The sequence below is a fragment of the Terrapene carolina genome, unplaced genomic scaffold (assembly GCF_002925995.2).
Source record: "Terrapene carolina triunguis isolate 2854851 unplaced genomic scaffold, T_m_triunguis-2.0 Scaffold837, whole genome shotgun sequence".
NCBI classification, from domain to species: Eukaryota; Metazoa; Chordata; order Testudines; family Emydidae; genus Terrapene; species Terrapene triunguis.
The window spans coordinates 851,728-867,549 of record NW_020665188.1 but is presented as its reverse complement, the minus strand read 5'-3'; positions in this window follow the sequence as shown (position 1 = coordinate 867,549).

Genomic DNA, 15,822 nt, shown 5'->3' with positions numbered 1-15,822 from the left:
ACCTACGATATGTTTTGGAGAGAGGGACTTTTATATAAAGTGGCATCCGTAGTGTAGGAGAAAGAGGAAATTAAAGACTTAGAGATGGCTTATGTTTGGCTAAGGAAATCTCTGTGTTGTAAGGCAGGGCCCCGACTAGCAAGTAGAAGGAAAGCCTAGAAAATACTAAATTATGTGTCAGAAGGAAGGAAGCAGGGAGGACGCTGGTTCAAAGGAGAAGAAATGAAATAAGAGACGGTTTCTAAAAAGAAGGTGTCTGACCAATAGGGGTGGTGGCAGATGGTTTTAAAAAAGACAAAAAGACTCTGTCTTAAAAAGCGCCAACGGGGCCCTTCCCACCTCACTAGCAGCGTTCTCTCCAAAACCAGGGCCAGCGTGACCCCAGGGGCTAGAGAAAAGCTGTTGGTCAGCAGGAAGAGACAGGGAGGAAAGGCCTTCTTGGGCAGAAAGGAGGCTGTAAATCTGCTCTGGATTAAGACTGGAAATAAGGGTGAACTGTCTCAAGTTGGTTTTTAGCTGAAGTCAGTATTTGGCAATGACATCACTTGTTTGGCAGGAGCGGCGGAAGCCAGTAGCGTAGCTAGCGGGGTGCAGGGGAAGTAGCTGCTTCCCCCGCCTTTCCAAAAGCGGCCGGAGGAGCGAAGGGGGGCGCAGGCTGGCGGCCGGCAGCGCAGCCGGCAGCCATGGGGGGGCAGCAGGCATGGCTGGAGGAGCAGGGGGGGCGCAGCCGGAGGAGCGGGGGGCGCAGCATGCGGCCCGCAGCGCGGCCGGCAGCCGCAGCCGGAGGAGCGGGGGGGGACGCGGTATGCGGCCCGCAGCACGGCCAGCAGCAGCGGCCGGAGGAGCGAGGGGGGGGCGCAGGCTGGCGGCCCGCAGCACAGCCAGCAGCCATGGGGGGGCGGTGGGCGCGGCCGGAGGAGCGGGGGGGTGCAGCATGGCGGCCGGAGGAGCGAGGGGGGGGCAACGGGGGTGGCACGGCAGGGCCAGAGGAGCCATGGGGGGGAGGGGCGGGGCGGCCGGAGGAGGAGCCAAGGGGGGGCACCTTTTTTATGTTTGCTCCCCCTCCTCTTAGAAGCTGGCTACGCCACTGGCGGAAGCACCCTAAAAGTGGGGGGGACACCAGCACTGGAACCATGGTCCTGCCTCCACACAGCACCCCTTCCCCCGAGGCCCCACCCTCATGCTGCCCCTTCTCTTCTCCCCGGCCCTCACACTGCCCCATCCCCCAAACCTCTGCCCATGCACTGCCCATTCCCTCTGAGGCCCACCCTCGCTTGCTCCTCTCTGCCCCTTCCCCCCATTGTTCACCTTGTCAGCTGGTAAAAAGTGAGAGGACATAGCCCTCCCACTTTTAAAAGTAATGGAGCCATGGCCTCCTGGAGCCCTCTGTTCTGGTGCCCCTGTTGTTTGTTAAAGGGTCTACAAAGTAAACTCTTAAGGGCTCACTGCTAAGCCCTGCCTGAGACTAGGACACTCTGGGTTTAGCCCATTTGTAAGTATCTTGATGAAATGCTTATTAATGTTTTGTTCCTGTTTGGATGTAGTAAATTACTTATAGTTCAGCTTTTTAAGCATGTTTAGAGTAATTGTATAAACCATTTGGCCTTTGGATTTAATAAAGGGATTTCTGGTTAAATTGGTGCCGTGGTAAAACCCTGCATAAGTAATAATCATTCCAACATGTGAGTTTTGTACAAAGAATGTACAGATGGAGAAGGGATTTCCTAAACAAAAGAGTTATAAAAGGCCAGGTGGGGAAAACCTTTTGCACCCTCTATTCTGTGACCAATGGAACTCCGCAGGGGGGTATAATTAGCCCCACCCTTTTTGTCATCATAATAAATGACCTTCCAAAGGAGACACGTACAGGAATAGGCATATCATGATTCGCTGATGACTGTGCCATATGGATGAAATGCTGAAACCTTCAAAGTGGCATCAAAAGCAACAAGGATGCATTTCAGAGTACAGAACTGGAAAACAGGTGGGGCTTCAAGTTCTCCATTGACAAAACTAAGGGAAAGATCTTCACAACACAGATGATTCAAAAGAGGTAAAATCTATCCATCTATCTATCTACCATACATACATATATGACCAGCAGATAAGTATAGCAAAAAAAGGACAAATTCTTAGATGAGATATTTGATGATAAGCTCACATGGAGGGATCTTACTGAAAATATTATAGATAAGTGCAAAGGAAGAATCAAGTTACGTAAAAGTATCTCTGGAACCTCCTGGGGCGTGGATAAGAAAAGGGTGATAATGCTATACAGAGCACTAACCCAACCTATAATTGAGTATGGCTGCTAGGCCTTTAGGTCAGCATGGAAAATAAACCTGAGAAAACTAGACTGTATCCAAGCACAGGCATTGTGTATAGCCTTCATTACTATGCCTCTGTGTGTACTGCAGATAGCAGCTAGAGAAATGTCTGTCGCTCTTAGAATGAAGCTCCTAGAGTTCCCCTTTTGGCCCAGTGTACTAGGGAATATTGAAGATAACCCTAAGCTAATATACACCAACTGATGGGAATTAAGCGGAGACTGGGCAGGACAAAAACTCAACATTCCTCATGTAAGCAGGGTAAAGAAGTGGATAAATCTCAATGAACAGAAAGACTTAAAAGAAGCCAAAATCTATAGCTGTGGGAAAATACTCTTTCACTAGAACCCCTCCCTGCCTCCCCTCCCCGCCACCCTGCTCCAGAGAGAGACATGAAATTATATAATCAAATAAACAAAAGAAGAATGATAAATATACACAATATAAAAAACCAATATATCTGTGATAAATTGGGATGTTATTGCCAACAGTATACTGGTGGCTCCAAAGAGGAAAGAGCAGGTAGAGTGGGAACAGCTTTCCGAGTGCTCACATTCAGGCACTAACTAACTTTATGTCTGTCGTTATGACTGAGCGTACAGGAATATTGCTGGCACTAACTTGGGCCTTAGATGTGCAGCCAGCTGCCCTGGTCATCCTGTCCAATTCCGTATCAGGGCGGCAGGCACCATACAATGGCAAGTCTGACAGCAGAAATGATACACATAATGAAATATTATTGCTAACAACCAAATTGGCCCAGTTGGCTGACATGTGACCATAGTAATAACACGGATCCCAGAGCATGTAGAGATAGCTGGCAACAAATTGGCAGACTAAGAGGCAAAAAATGCCATTAAGCACGTACGGTACAAGTTGACCTAGAGATCCCCTTAAGCAAACTGGAATTGAAAGACTTAATCAAAAATGAGCTAAGGAAGATATGGGAAGAATGTGGGCACATGAAACGAAGGGGAAAAAATTCTGTGAAGTACGCCCAAGGGTTGAAAATATTGATATGAGCCAAGGCCCGGAGGGGAAGAGGGAAGTGACTCTGTTCAGAATTTTAACAGGTAAATGTGAATTTAATAATAATCTATTGCTAATAAACAAAAGTAAGGATTGGCTATGCAAAACATGTATGGTCCAGGAAACAATAGATCATCTTTTGTGGAATTGTAAAGCCTGTCCCAGTGAAAGGAGATATTTTTATATAGAAAACGCAGAAGCCTTGGAGTAAGAAAAATTTCTTTGCAGCACCTGTCCAGAATACATTAAAACCTGCCAAGAGTGACCACTCATTGGAGTTAGCAAAAGTGGTCACTTGTAAGAGATGGTCTCTCTTCAAAGGTTTGCTGCCTTCAGAGCTGGGCAGCCAGAGAGCGGAATCTGCTAGCTGGGTGCCCAGTTCTGAAGGCAGCGCCACGGCCAGCTGCAGCAGAGAAGTAAGGGTGGAAATGCCATACCATGCCACTAAGGTGACCAGATAGAAAGTGTGAAAAATCGGGACGGGGTGGGGGGTAATAGGCACCTACATAAGAAAAAGCCCTGAATATCGGGACTCTCCCTATAAAATCAGGACATCTGGTCACCCTACATGCCACCCTTACTTATGCGCTGCTGCCGGCAGCAGCACTGTCTTTAGAGCTGGGCACCCAGCAAGCAGCTGCTGCTTTCCAAGCATCCATCTCTGAAGGCAGAGCAGAGAGCGGCAGCTGCTGGCCAAGCATCCGGCTCTGAAGGGAGTAAGAAAATATGGTCACTGGTCGCAGATGAGAGGCGGTTGCTCTTCAGAGTTTCTTCACAGTCAAATGTTAGAGGAAAAGGTTCCGTGGCCTCTGCAAGTAGTCATGCCTGACAATGGTCTCTTTTCAGAGGTGGTCGCTAAGGCAGGTTTTACTGTACAAGGAAAATGGGCCCCAATTTAAAAAAGCTATTCTGCAGTTCTTTAAGAATACTGGGAAAGGTGAGGGAATGTAAGTCATAACTACAGAGTCCAGTGAATGTTGGCCAGAGACTCAGGAAGTGAGTAACTGCACCACAAACCCAAGAAGAAGATGTTGATGATGATGAAGGGGGCTGCAGGGAGAGAGGTAGCAGGGAGTGGAGGGCTGGGTGGGGAGCAGGAAGTCTCCTGCATGGGGAGGAAGAAGCCTGCAAGACACAGGATTGGAGCAAACTCCTGTGGCTGACCCTGACACAAGGTCAGGAACCAGACCTACTCTGGGGAGGAGCCCGGCAGATGTCGTTTGTCACAAAAATCCCAGAAAGAGGCTGGGGAGAGGCCTGAAGAAAGGCTAATGGTAGGAGGGAGTCCAGGAAAACAGCTGCAAGGTGTCTTATGGAGCAGACCTTGGCTGCTTGTCCTAGGGTCCCTGGACTGGAACCTGGTGTAGTGGGAGGGCCTGGGTTTCCCTACCAGCCACTGGGAAGGTGGAGTGAAGCCTCGTGATATAAAGGGATCTGGATATTTGAAAGCCCTGCCACAAGAAACACAGGGCCCAGAGGTGGGGCTGAAGACCTGTTGTTTGTTGGACTCTCTGTTCCTCTGGAAGGGGAGGCACTAAAACCTGACTTGGCTGGAGGGCTGAATCGTGAGAAGAGGTGGACTAACATGGGGCCAGAGCGACCAGCAGGGGGCACTAGAAAAGAAATAGCTATTATATCACACACAGCCACCGTGGGGTGCACCAGTCAACCCTCCTCCAGAGATGGTGTACTCAGGTCCCAGTCTGAGAGTGGAAGAATTGCAAAATTCCACTCTCAGACAGGTAAGGGGTGTGCACAGAGACCAGGAAGGGGACAGAGGTGCGAGCCAGCCCCATGACTGTGACCCTTAGCTTGGACAATTCACCTAGCAGAGATCTAGTGCCCCAGAACAAAGATTAGTTGCTTACATTAATTTTGAAAGTGATTAAGATTTTGAATACAGTACTGATGTCAGAATTTGCTTGTGACACTGGCAGACCAGGGGTCAGTTCATGCCAATGCTCCTAGGCCTCACTGAGCACTGACAAATGCATAGCTGGAAACCAGTCTGGTTCACCTGTGTGTTAGAGTTGTTAAAGAGATGTTAAGTTGATAAGAACACATTTACTGTTTAGACCTTATGAATAGCTTTTGTGCAACATCAAAGGACAAAGACTTTGTCGATTGCCCACCCCACTCACATGAAGAGGAGATGGGCTCTGACGCTTGTTCTGTTAGTTTGAACTCTGGAGGAAGGGAATAAAAATGCCTGACCAGAAGAAACTTTATTTCTGTGCTGCTTGAACTCTGAGGGGCGAGGGTCTCTAAGCATAAGCAAGGAATTCTGAGCTGTTTACCTTGGGTTAGCCCTAAAGGACATATAAAGCATGTGCATTATAGCAGCTGCTACCATCTTTCGGAACCTGAGACTGTATCTCATTTCTGTGTGGATCTTCACCTGCTTTAACCTTGTAAATAACTCTCAATTCTTTTCCTAGTTAATGAATCTTTAGTTAGTTTATTATAGGATTGGCTACAAGTGTTTAGTTTGGTAAGAGATCTAGGGTGCAATTGACTTGTGGGGGTAAGTGACTGGCCCTTTCGGACTGGGAGTAACTTGAATGTTGTTCTGATGGTGTAAGAGACCATCTATCACAAAGGCAGGCTTGCCTGGGGGGCAAGATAAATCGGAGTGTCCAAGGGGACTGTCTGTGACTCCGTGTTAAGGCTGCTATAGCGCTTGAGTTCACTCTTGTTACTGGGTTGGTGAAATCTAACTCTAGAACACACCACCAGTTCAGGGTTCGTGCCCTGCTTTCTGACAATCTGCCCTGGGTGTGGCACTCAGGGTCGTGAGCCACTCCAGATGGCAGGACAGTGCTCAACAGCTCTTTTAAAACAGATCATCGATTGTAATTCAGCATTTAAACTGACCCCTCGCAGGGGCCTGTCAATGGGAAGAGGAGAATTTTCCCCAAACACTGACATTCATCAGATGGATTGTTGGTAAACTAGGATGCTTTGAGAAAAGTGTGTTCAGCCGGATCAGAGAGAGGGATGCATCAGTTTCAGGGCGTGCCTGCCCTCCTGCTTCACCCATGTCCCAAGTCCCCTGCTGGGAAGGAAGAGCGTGGATCTTTAGGGCATGGAAGGTGGCAGCAGAGTGGGGGGACAGCAGAAAAGGGAGGAAGGGGGGACAGCAGGGAGAAGAGCAGTATGGGCCAGAGCAGTGAAGAAAGGGTGATGGGTTAGCAGTGGAGTGGGGGAGTTTCACTCCTTCTACAGACCTTAAAAGTTTTATTGGCCTCCCTGTGAGCCTTTGGAAGCTCACTGGGACTCCCACAGCAAGCCTTGGGTGCTTCTGGGGGCCCCCTGCTCGCTCCTCACACCACAGTGTCACAGCAGGGTACTTCACAACCCCTTGCCGCTAGAAGCTGATCCCCATGAGTCTAGACAGTCCTATTGTGCTTTGGTGCATGGCTGATGATCCAATGAGCTCATGCAGGAGGAACAAGTCTCCGCAGGCTGGTGGGGTAGAGGGGTTGGCCTCATCCTGAAGAGCATCCGCCAGCTCTGTACCACAAAGGCCCCTTGACAATGGATCCCCTGCTCTTTGCAAACAACGCTCGTCTCAGACTTGACAAACTCGCTATGTCAAATCCATTGCATACAGGGAATGGCCCAGCAAGGGTAACAGCTCAGGTCCCTACTGAACATTTGCAGCTTGTGGATGTTCATAATCCTGGTGTGATGTGTGTATGGGTGATATTTAAGGTCTTTTAAGGAATAATGTAACTATACTGAAAATGATGCCCCGATGGTCTTAAGGTTAAAAGGAGACACCAGGCAGTAATATTTCTCGGTGACAGCCTATTTATGCGAAGGGCGTGGCCACCCCTCCATGGTCAGCCAGCACTGTAATGCCAGGCTCAGTTGTCTGGCAATGCTCCACCCCAGAACCATCAATGGAAAATCATCAAAGACAGCTGCAAACAATCAAAACCCGTGGAGGTCAATGTAACCCTTCTGCCCATCTGAGTTGGCAGCAACAAGGGCCGGGTTCAGTATCTAGGGGTTCCGTTTCAATAACACAATGCAAAACCGGCTCGAGCCCCCACCCAGTGACCTGGGACAATTACATACCACCCCCTGGGCGCCTGTAAGAGGCAATACTTCCCCTCTCGCAAGCACGGAGTCTGAGTGTAGCAGAAAATGTTTAATAACATGAGGTAAACGACATCAGCATTAAATTGGAAAAACACAACAAACAGGATTCATAACACAAACCATGAGCAAAAGACCCACCCCAGCAAATTGGGCCATGTCCTTTCCCTTTGGTTCTTGAGTCCAGCAACCCAAGAATCCCCCAAAGTCCCAAAAGTCCAACAACCCAAAAGTCTCTGCCCCTGGTCAGTGCAGCCCCAGAGTTCAAAATTTTATCTGCAGGGTTTTATCCCCCCCCGCCCCCAGCCTGGGTGGAAAGAGGGGGACACGCAGGGTGTTAAGGGGCACCTTACATGGTCCGAGGCCGACTTCCCGCCTCTCCGTGGGGTTCCGTTGTAGCCTTCACCATGAGCCGCACCACTCCACCAGCTGTCCCGTGAGCCGCTCCTGCCACCCCACGAACTGCTCTGCTCTACCAGCCGCTCTGCTCCTCCAGCCATCCCCACAAACTGCTCAGCTCCACTCCGCTCGCCATTCCGTGGGCCACTCCACAAACTGCTCCACTCCACCAGCCTTCCCACAAACTACTCCGCTCTGCCAGCCACTTAGCAATATAGCTTCAAGCTCCCCCCCTGGTTAACACAGCACTCAGTGATCTCAGTTCTTACTAACTTTAGCTCTTTAGGGATTTCAGCTTGTAATAGGGGAGCCCCAGTGGTAGTACACCATTAGCCCAAAGTGAATTCCACATAGCAACCTGTAACTAGATTCTTAATAGAATTAAAATTAGCTCTGCTATTCAACAGTGGAGAGAAAAGATATAACTTAGAGAATTTTTTTACTTTAAGGTCCCAGAAATAAAGACAAGGTTTTCATCTTGAGGCCAAAAGACCAAAAACATCAAGACACTTGATCACAGCCTTGGATAGACTAAGAGACTACCTACGCTTGACCAGAGCTCAGAGAGAAGAGATGATACAATTAGTATTTCAGACCCTCAAAGAGGTCCCATACCATCAAGTACAAATACCTGTCCCCATCTTTTCTTAATTCCCTGGGACTTGAAACCCATGTCCCTTGTCTAGCGAGTGCTACTTAGGTGATGGTGAGACCCTCTGTCATAAAACAGCTTCATTGTCCTTGATTCACATAATCAGGGTAACAACACTTTATTCCTCCTGCCCCAATAACAGAGAAACTGGGGATCCCACAGCAGCCAAAGTGACCATTTTGGGCTGCCGTGGGCTCATGCTAGGCGGAGTGGGTGTGCCTATGCAAACAAGATCAGCCCCTGGAGTTCTTTTCCACACTCGCCATAATTCACCACCAGATGTCAGGGTAGAGCTCATCCTGACTCTGCTTACATCAACAAGGAATATTACAACCAGTGTGACCAGATGTCCTGATTTTATAGGGACAGTCCTGATATTCGGTGCTTTGTCTTATATAGGCGCCGATTACCCCCTACCCCCATCCCAATTTTTCACACTTTCTATCTGGTCTCGCTAATTACAATAGATGGGGGTGGCCTGTCTATGGATAAAGACAAAAGACTGCTTCAGTATAACTAGATTTGGCAGGATTCAATTTTAATCACTATCTGTCAGTAAAGGGTTGTTTCAGCTGACCCACTGAAATCAACGCAAAAGAAAATATCAGATATAACTTAGAGAATTTTTCACTTGACCACAGCTCAATTCACCTCGTACAAGTACTGTAGTGCGATATCTTTATCATGAAAGCACAACTTATGAATGTAGATTTTGTTAGTTACATAACTATATTCAAAAACAAAACAATGTAAAACTTTAGAGCCTACAAGTTGACTCAGTCCCACTTCGTGCTCAGCCAATCACTAAGATAAACAAGTTTGTTTACATTTATGGGAGATACTGCTGCCTGCTTCTTATTTACAATGTCACCTGAAAGTGAGAACAGGCGTTCGCATGACACTTTTGTAGCCAGCATTGGAAGGTATTTATGTGCCAGATATAAACATTTTATTAAAGCTAAAGTTAAAAAATTATATAATACATAGGTTGAGAAAAGAGTGTCTGTACATCTGGGTATAGTGCTTAGATTGTCCACAAATACAAAGTTTGTTTTAAAAGTCATAAGATACATATAGTGCTTAATCAGCAATAACTCAAATTTAGGTGAATACAGTTTAGATCAGGGGTCTCAAACTCAATTTACCTTAGAGCCAGTGCCAGTCCTCAAATCCTCCCAGCGGGCCAATAATGTCACTCATGCCGCCCAGAACCCGCCCCCCAAAACTCCGCCCCCCCACCAGTCTAAGGCTCTGGAAGGGAGTTTGGGTGGGGGAGGAGGTCTGGGGTAGGGGATTGGGGTGCAGGGTGCAGGCCTGGGAGGGAGTTTGGGTGCAGAAGGGGTGAGAGGCTGGGTTCTGGGAGGGAGTTTGGGTGGGAGGGGTCTGGGGTGCAGGTTCTGGGATAGAGTTTCGGTGCTGGGTGCAGGCTCTGGGCTGGGGCAGCGGGTGGGGGTGCAGGAGGAGGGGGTGGGGTTGCAGGCTCTTGGAGGGAGGAGGGGGGAGGGGTGCAGACTCTGGGAGGGAGTTTGGGGGCTGGGGAGTGTGGGGAGGGGGTGCAGGCTCTGCAAGGGAGTTTGAGGGCGGGAGGGAATGTGTGGGAAGGGGGAGGGGGTACAGCCTCTGGGAGAGAGTTTGGGGGCAGGAAGGGGTGTGTGGGGAGGGGCTCCGCGCACTGCTGCCCCCAGGCACTGCCCCCACAGCTTCCCATTGGCCACAGGGGTGCTCGGGGCGGGGGCAGTGCACGGAGGCACAGCCCTACCCCGCCCCCGGGCAGCAGGGAGGGGCTGGCAGCCTCGTGGAGCGAGCGCGCAAGAAGCTGCTCAGCTCCGCTGTGCTGCCGGTGGTGGGCAGGGCCCCAGGCCATTTTAAATCACCCAGGGGATGCACGGGGGGAGGAGGGGGAAGCTCCCGGGGGCGGCAGGCAGGGCCAAGGGAGAGACCCGGCCCAAAAATTGCTGAAGCCCCGCGGGCTATATTGGGGAGGTTCTCAGGCCGCAGGTGGCCCGCAGGCCGGGACTTTGAAACCCCTGATTTAGATATTAGCATCCAAGTATTTGGGTACATCACTCATGAAAAGTTATACAGAGAGTTGGTTGTGGAAAGAAAATATATCAGTGAGTGAAGATTGTCCCTCAGTAATTGAGAATTGAACGTAGGTTGTCCATTTCGAAAATACAATCCATGAGGAAAGTATTTCAGTTACTTTCCCGACTGTGCTTCTCATCGGCTCTTCAGCTCACCCTCCTGGTATTACTGATGTCCGGTGATGTGTTCTATGTAGATGTCCCTCGACCACCTGATGGCATCCAACACCATGAATTCCCGCATCAGCCAAGCATAGTGCTGACCGATTCCGAATTCTCTCAACATTCACTTGTCACTGGTGTCCCATGCGCCCAGGGCTCCAACGATCAGCATGTGTGTCTGAACCTGGTAACCATTAGCTCTCAAGGTTTCGGCCAGAGGGGCGTATTTCTCCACCTTTCAAGCTCAGGCATCGTGGAAGGCCAGGGTCCTGTTCTCGAAGGGCACTGTGACATCCACCATCATGATCTTCTTCTGGTCCTCGTTGGTGATGACGATGTCTGGTTGCAGTTGGCTGTCGGTTCCAGGGATGGCAGAGTTCATGGCCACTTTCCCTACGGGTGGCGGGATGGCTCTGACTAGGCGATCTTGGATGGCGTTGTGTCACAGCTGCCAGGCTCTGGAATGGGGCTTGCAGCTACATAGGACGTGGGGTAGGGTCTCATTGCCATAGCCACACTTCCTGCATCGCTTGTCCAGATTTCCATGGCAGACGGTTCCGTTCAACGGAACGCAGTTGAGCCGGGCCCTGTGGATGAACCTCCAGTCAGCAAATCGGGTGAAGCTGCCCCCAGGGAGGAAGTGGTTGCTGGCATCCCACTTGCACGTCACCTCGAATGCCTTGCCCTGGTCTGGCTTCCGTTTCAGGTTTTTCACATATTGGCAGCAGATGCCATCCTTCAGGGTCCTCTCCAGCATGGTTCTAACTCTCAGAGTGACAACTGTGTGCTCTGCATTCTTTACCTGTGGTACCAGGACTCCCAAGTCCTGGTGTTCCTCACACCACATCCAGCGGCAGCCTATACACATCTCCAGTTGTTGAATAGCATTGCGGACATGAGTCCAGAGTGAAGCAAAGTCTCCTCCGTCTCTTCCAAATTCGCCTTCCAGTGAGCCACTCAGGTAGGTGGTGACATCTTGGTTGGAGGGGTCCTTGCGATTCGCTTCTTGATGACATCCTGCATAGCACTTTCTGCAATGTTCCTCACCATGGCATCCGGGCACGTCAGAAGACGGAAGGCATGAGTGATCACCGCAATGTCGCAGAGATCACCCATACGAGGGACGATGGCACCGCCCTGCCTGTGCGAGATGTACACCAGTTCATTGCTGACTCTCTGGGGAAGAAACATCCACTTCTTCACTAGCTGCCTGATGGTGTTGTCTGCCTTGTTAAGAGGTACCTTCATCACGGCAGATCCCCTCAGAATGAATGAAATACGGGGGATCAGGAAGGTGTTCAAGGCGTTGATCTTCTGCCATGGTGCCAGTAGGGAGGAGTCGATCCTGGCCACATCTCATAGGATCTCCGTGATGATATCCTCAGGTGTCTGCTGGACGAGGAAACCTGTGGGCATGCCGAGATGTTGGTATGCTTGCCCATCCTCGAGGAAGATCATGGGTTCACCCTGGATCTGAAATGATGTCCCCTGCACCGAGTCCCTGCTAAACCCAGGGTTGGGAGTTCAGTCCTTGAGGGGGCCATTTAGGGATTTGGGGCAAAAATCTGTCTGGGGATTGGTCCTGCTTTGAGCAGGGGGTTGGACTAGATGACCTCCTGAGGTCCCTTTCAACCCTGATATTCTATGATACTTCTATGATACTGCCATTGACATAACATTTGTATGCCCCTTCTTGCTTCAACCACCATTCCAGACATACTTCTATGCTGATGACGCTTATTCAAAAATAAAAAAATAAAAGCATTAATTAAATTTATGACTGAACTCCTTGGGGGAGAACTGTATGTCTCCTGCTCTGTTTTACCCGCATTCTGCCATGTATTTCATGTTATAGCAGTCTTGGATGATGATCCAGCACATGTTGTTCATTTTAAGAACACTTTCACTGTAGATTTGACAAAACACAAAGAAGGTACCAATGTGAGATTTCTAAATATAGCTACATCACTAGACCCAAGGTTTAGGAATCTGAAGTGCCTTTCAAAACCTGAGAGGGACGAGGTATGGAGAATGCTTTCAGAAGTCTTTAAAGAACAACACTCTGATGCGGAAACTACAGAACCCGAATCACCAAAAAAGAAAATGAACCTTCTGCTGGTGACATCTGACTCAGATGATGAAAATGAACATGCATTGATCCACAGTGCTTTGGATCGTTATCAAGCAGAACGCATCATTAGCATGGACGCATGTCTTCTGGAATGGTGGTGGAGCATGAAGGGACATATGAATCTTTAGCGCATCTGTAACATAAATATCTTGCGATGCCGGCTACAACAGTGCCATGACTGTTCTCACTTTCAGATGACATTGCAAACAAGAAGCAGGTAGCATTATCTCCTGCAAATGTAAACAAGCTTGTTTGTCTCAGAGACTCGCTGAACAAGAAGTAGGACTGAGTGACCTTATAGCCTCTAAAGTTTTACATTGTTTTGTTTTTGAATGCAGTCATTTTTTGTACATAATTCTACATTTGTAAGTTCAACTTTCACGATAAAGAGATTGCACTACAGTACTTGTATGAGGTGAATTGAAAAATACTATTTCTTTTGTTTATCTTTTTTACAGTGCAAATATTTGTAATAAAAATAATATAGAGTGAGCACTGTACACTTTGTATTGTGTTGTAATTGTAAGCAGAGTCAGGATGAGCTCTACCCTGACATCTGGTGGTGAATTGTGGAGAGTTGTGGAAAAGAACTTCAGGGGCTGATCTTGTTTGCATAGGCACACCCACCCTGCCTAGCATGAGCCCAAATGGTCACTTTGGCTGCTGTGGGATCCCCAGTTTCTCTGTTATTGGGGCAGGAAGAATAAAGTGTTGTTACCCTGATTATGTGAATCAAGGACAATGAAACTGTTTTATGACAGAGGGACTCGCCATCAACTAAGTAGCACTCGCTAGACAAGGGACATGGGTTCCAAAACCCAGTGAATTAAGAAAAACTGGGGATAGGTATTTGTATCTGATGAGATGGGCCTCTCTTTGAGGGCCTGAAATACCAGTTACTGTGCTACTGCCTCCTTCTCTCTAGTGTAGAATATCAGAGCTAATTTTAATTCCCTTAGGAGTCTAGTTACAGGCTGCTGAGCTGAATTCACTTTGGGCCAATGGTGCACCAGCACTGAGGGTCCCCTGCTACAATCACTAAAAAGCTAAAATTACTGAGTGCTGTTGGGTGGGCCTGAAAATATATTGCTGAGTAGCTGGTGGAGCAGAGCTGTTTGTGGGGTGGCTAGTAGACTGGCTCATGGTGAAGGCTGCAGCAGAACCCCATGGAGAGGTGGGGCGTGGACCATGTAAGGTGCCCCTCTCCCCCCCCAGGCTGGGAGATAAAACTCTGCAGATAAACTTTTGAAATCTGGGGCTGCACTGACCAGGGACAGAGACTTTTGGGTTGCTGGACTTTTGGGACTTTGGGTGATTTTTTTGGGTTGCTAGACTCAAGAGACTTTTGGGGTGCTGGACTTTTGGGACTTTGGGTGATTTTTTTGGGTTGCTAGACTCAAGAGACTTTTGGGGTGTTGGACTTTTGGGACTTTGGGTGATTTTTTGGGTTGCTCTACTTAAGACCCGGAGGGGGAAAGGATACTGCCAAACTTACTTGGGGGTGGGGGGGTCTTTTGCTCATGGTTTGTGTTACGAATCCTGTTTGTGGTGTTTCCCCATATAATGCCGCATTGTTTCCCTCCTTTATTAAAAGGATTTTGCTACACTCAGACTCCGTGCTTGCGAGAGGGGAAGTATTGCCTCTTAGAGGCGCCCGGGGGGTGATATGTAATTGTCCAAGGTCACTGGGTGGGGGCTCGAGCCGGTTTTGCATTGTGTTATTGAAATGGAACCCCTAGATACTGATCCCGGCCCTTGTTGCTGCCAGCTCAGATGGGCAGAAGAGTTACATAATTGAAATCAATATATTTGAAAATGTAGAAAACATCCAAAAATATTTAAATAAATGGTATTCTATTATTGTTTAACAGTGTGATTAATTATGATTAATTTTTTTAATTGCTTGACAGCCCTACTTGTTTTATTAGAAGTACTCACAAGTGCTGTGTGAGGAATGGTGATTTAAGATAACACTGGTAAACTGCGGTTCACTGCACCTCTGGGGCAGAGGATGTGCTATTTCTGTGAGTAGACAGCGTCAAGGGCTGGATATCCCAGGGGAATGATTCAATGGGACATGGATTCATCTATTGTTAATCTGCAAGGAATAGTCCAGAGGAGAGTGCTTGTGTGGCGGAAAGGCTGGTGGTCTTTGGGTGCTAACACCCAGCTCCAACGGGCCAGTCTACCTCTCGCTAGAGGGACAGGGTAACAATGTGACATAGTCCAGGGTACCACAAGAACTATCAAAAGCTCCTCTGGATAAGGCTATTGGGGAATGAAGGGTGTGATCAGGATGAAGATCGTGGATGGAGTGGAAGAGGCCTTGAGACCTGGCTGGGAGAGGGTGACTGTTGCCCTTGGTGGGGGCTGCTTCAGGGGAGCTGGACTGCAGGAGCCCTGGAGAGGAGCAGAGCAGACAGCATGTACGGTGAGGAGGAGGAGGCAGGTGGGACAGTAGTAGTAGTCAGGGGAATAGACAGGAGGGATTGAGGAAGCCAATGGCGTGGGCAAATGCCAAGGGGGAAGATGCTCATGGGGAGAGACTGGCCGAGGCTGCGGAAGGGGAGGGCCAGCAGGGTGTAGTGCAGTTTCAGAGCAGGCTGGGGGCTGGCTCCTCTTGTGAAGGTGTTGGGGGTTTCTTTGAGGCTGAAGACTGAGGGGTCAAACATAGTGATTGCTTTGTTCAATTGCTCGCCCACAGGTGATATGGTGGCGGTGCTGGGTGTGGTACTGAATGGGGCCAGGTCTGTAAGGGGGACAGTGTCTGGGACTGGGTGTCACTGCTAGGCAGGGGGTTGCTGGGGTTGAGGTGTCTCTGCAAAGGGGCTGGGTGTAACTGGCAGGGAGGAGAAGCGGGTTGGGGCATCTCTGGACAAGGCGCTGGGGGTTGCTGGGGCCAGGGTGGCTCTGCAGGGGGACTGGGTGTCAGTG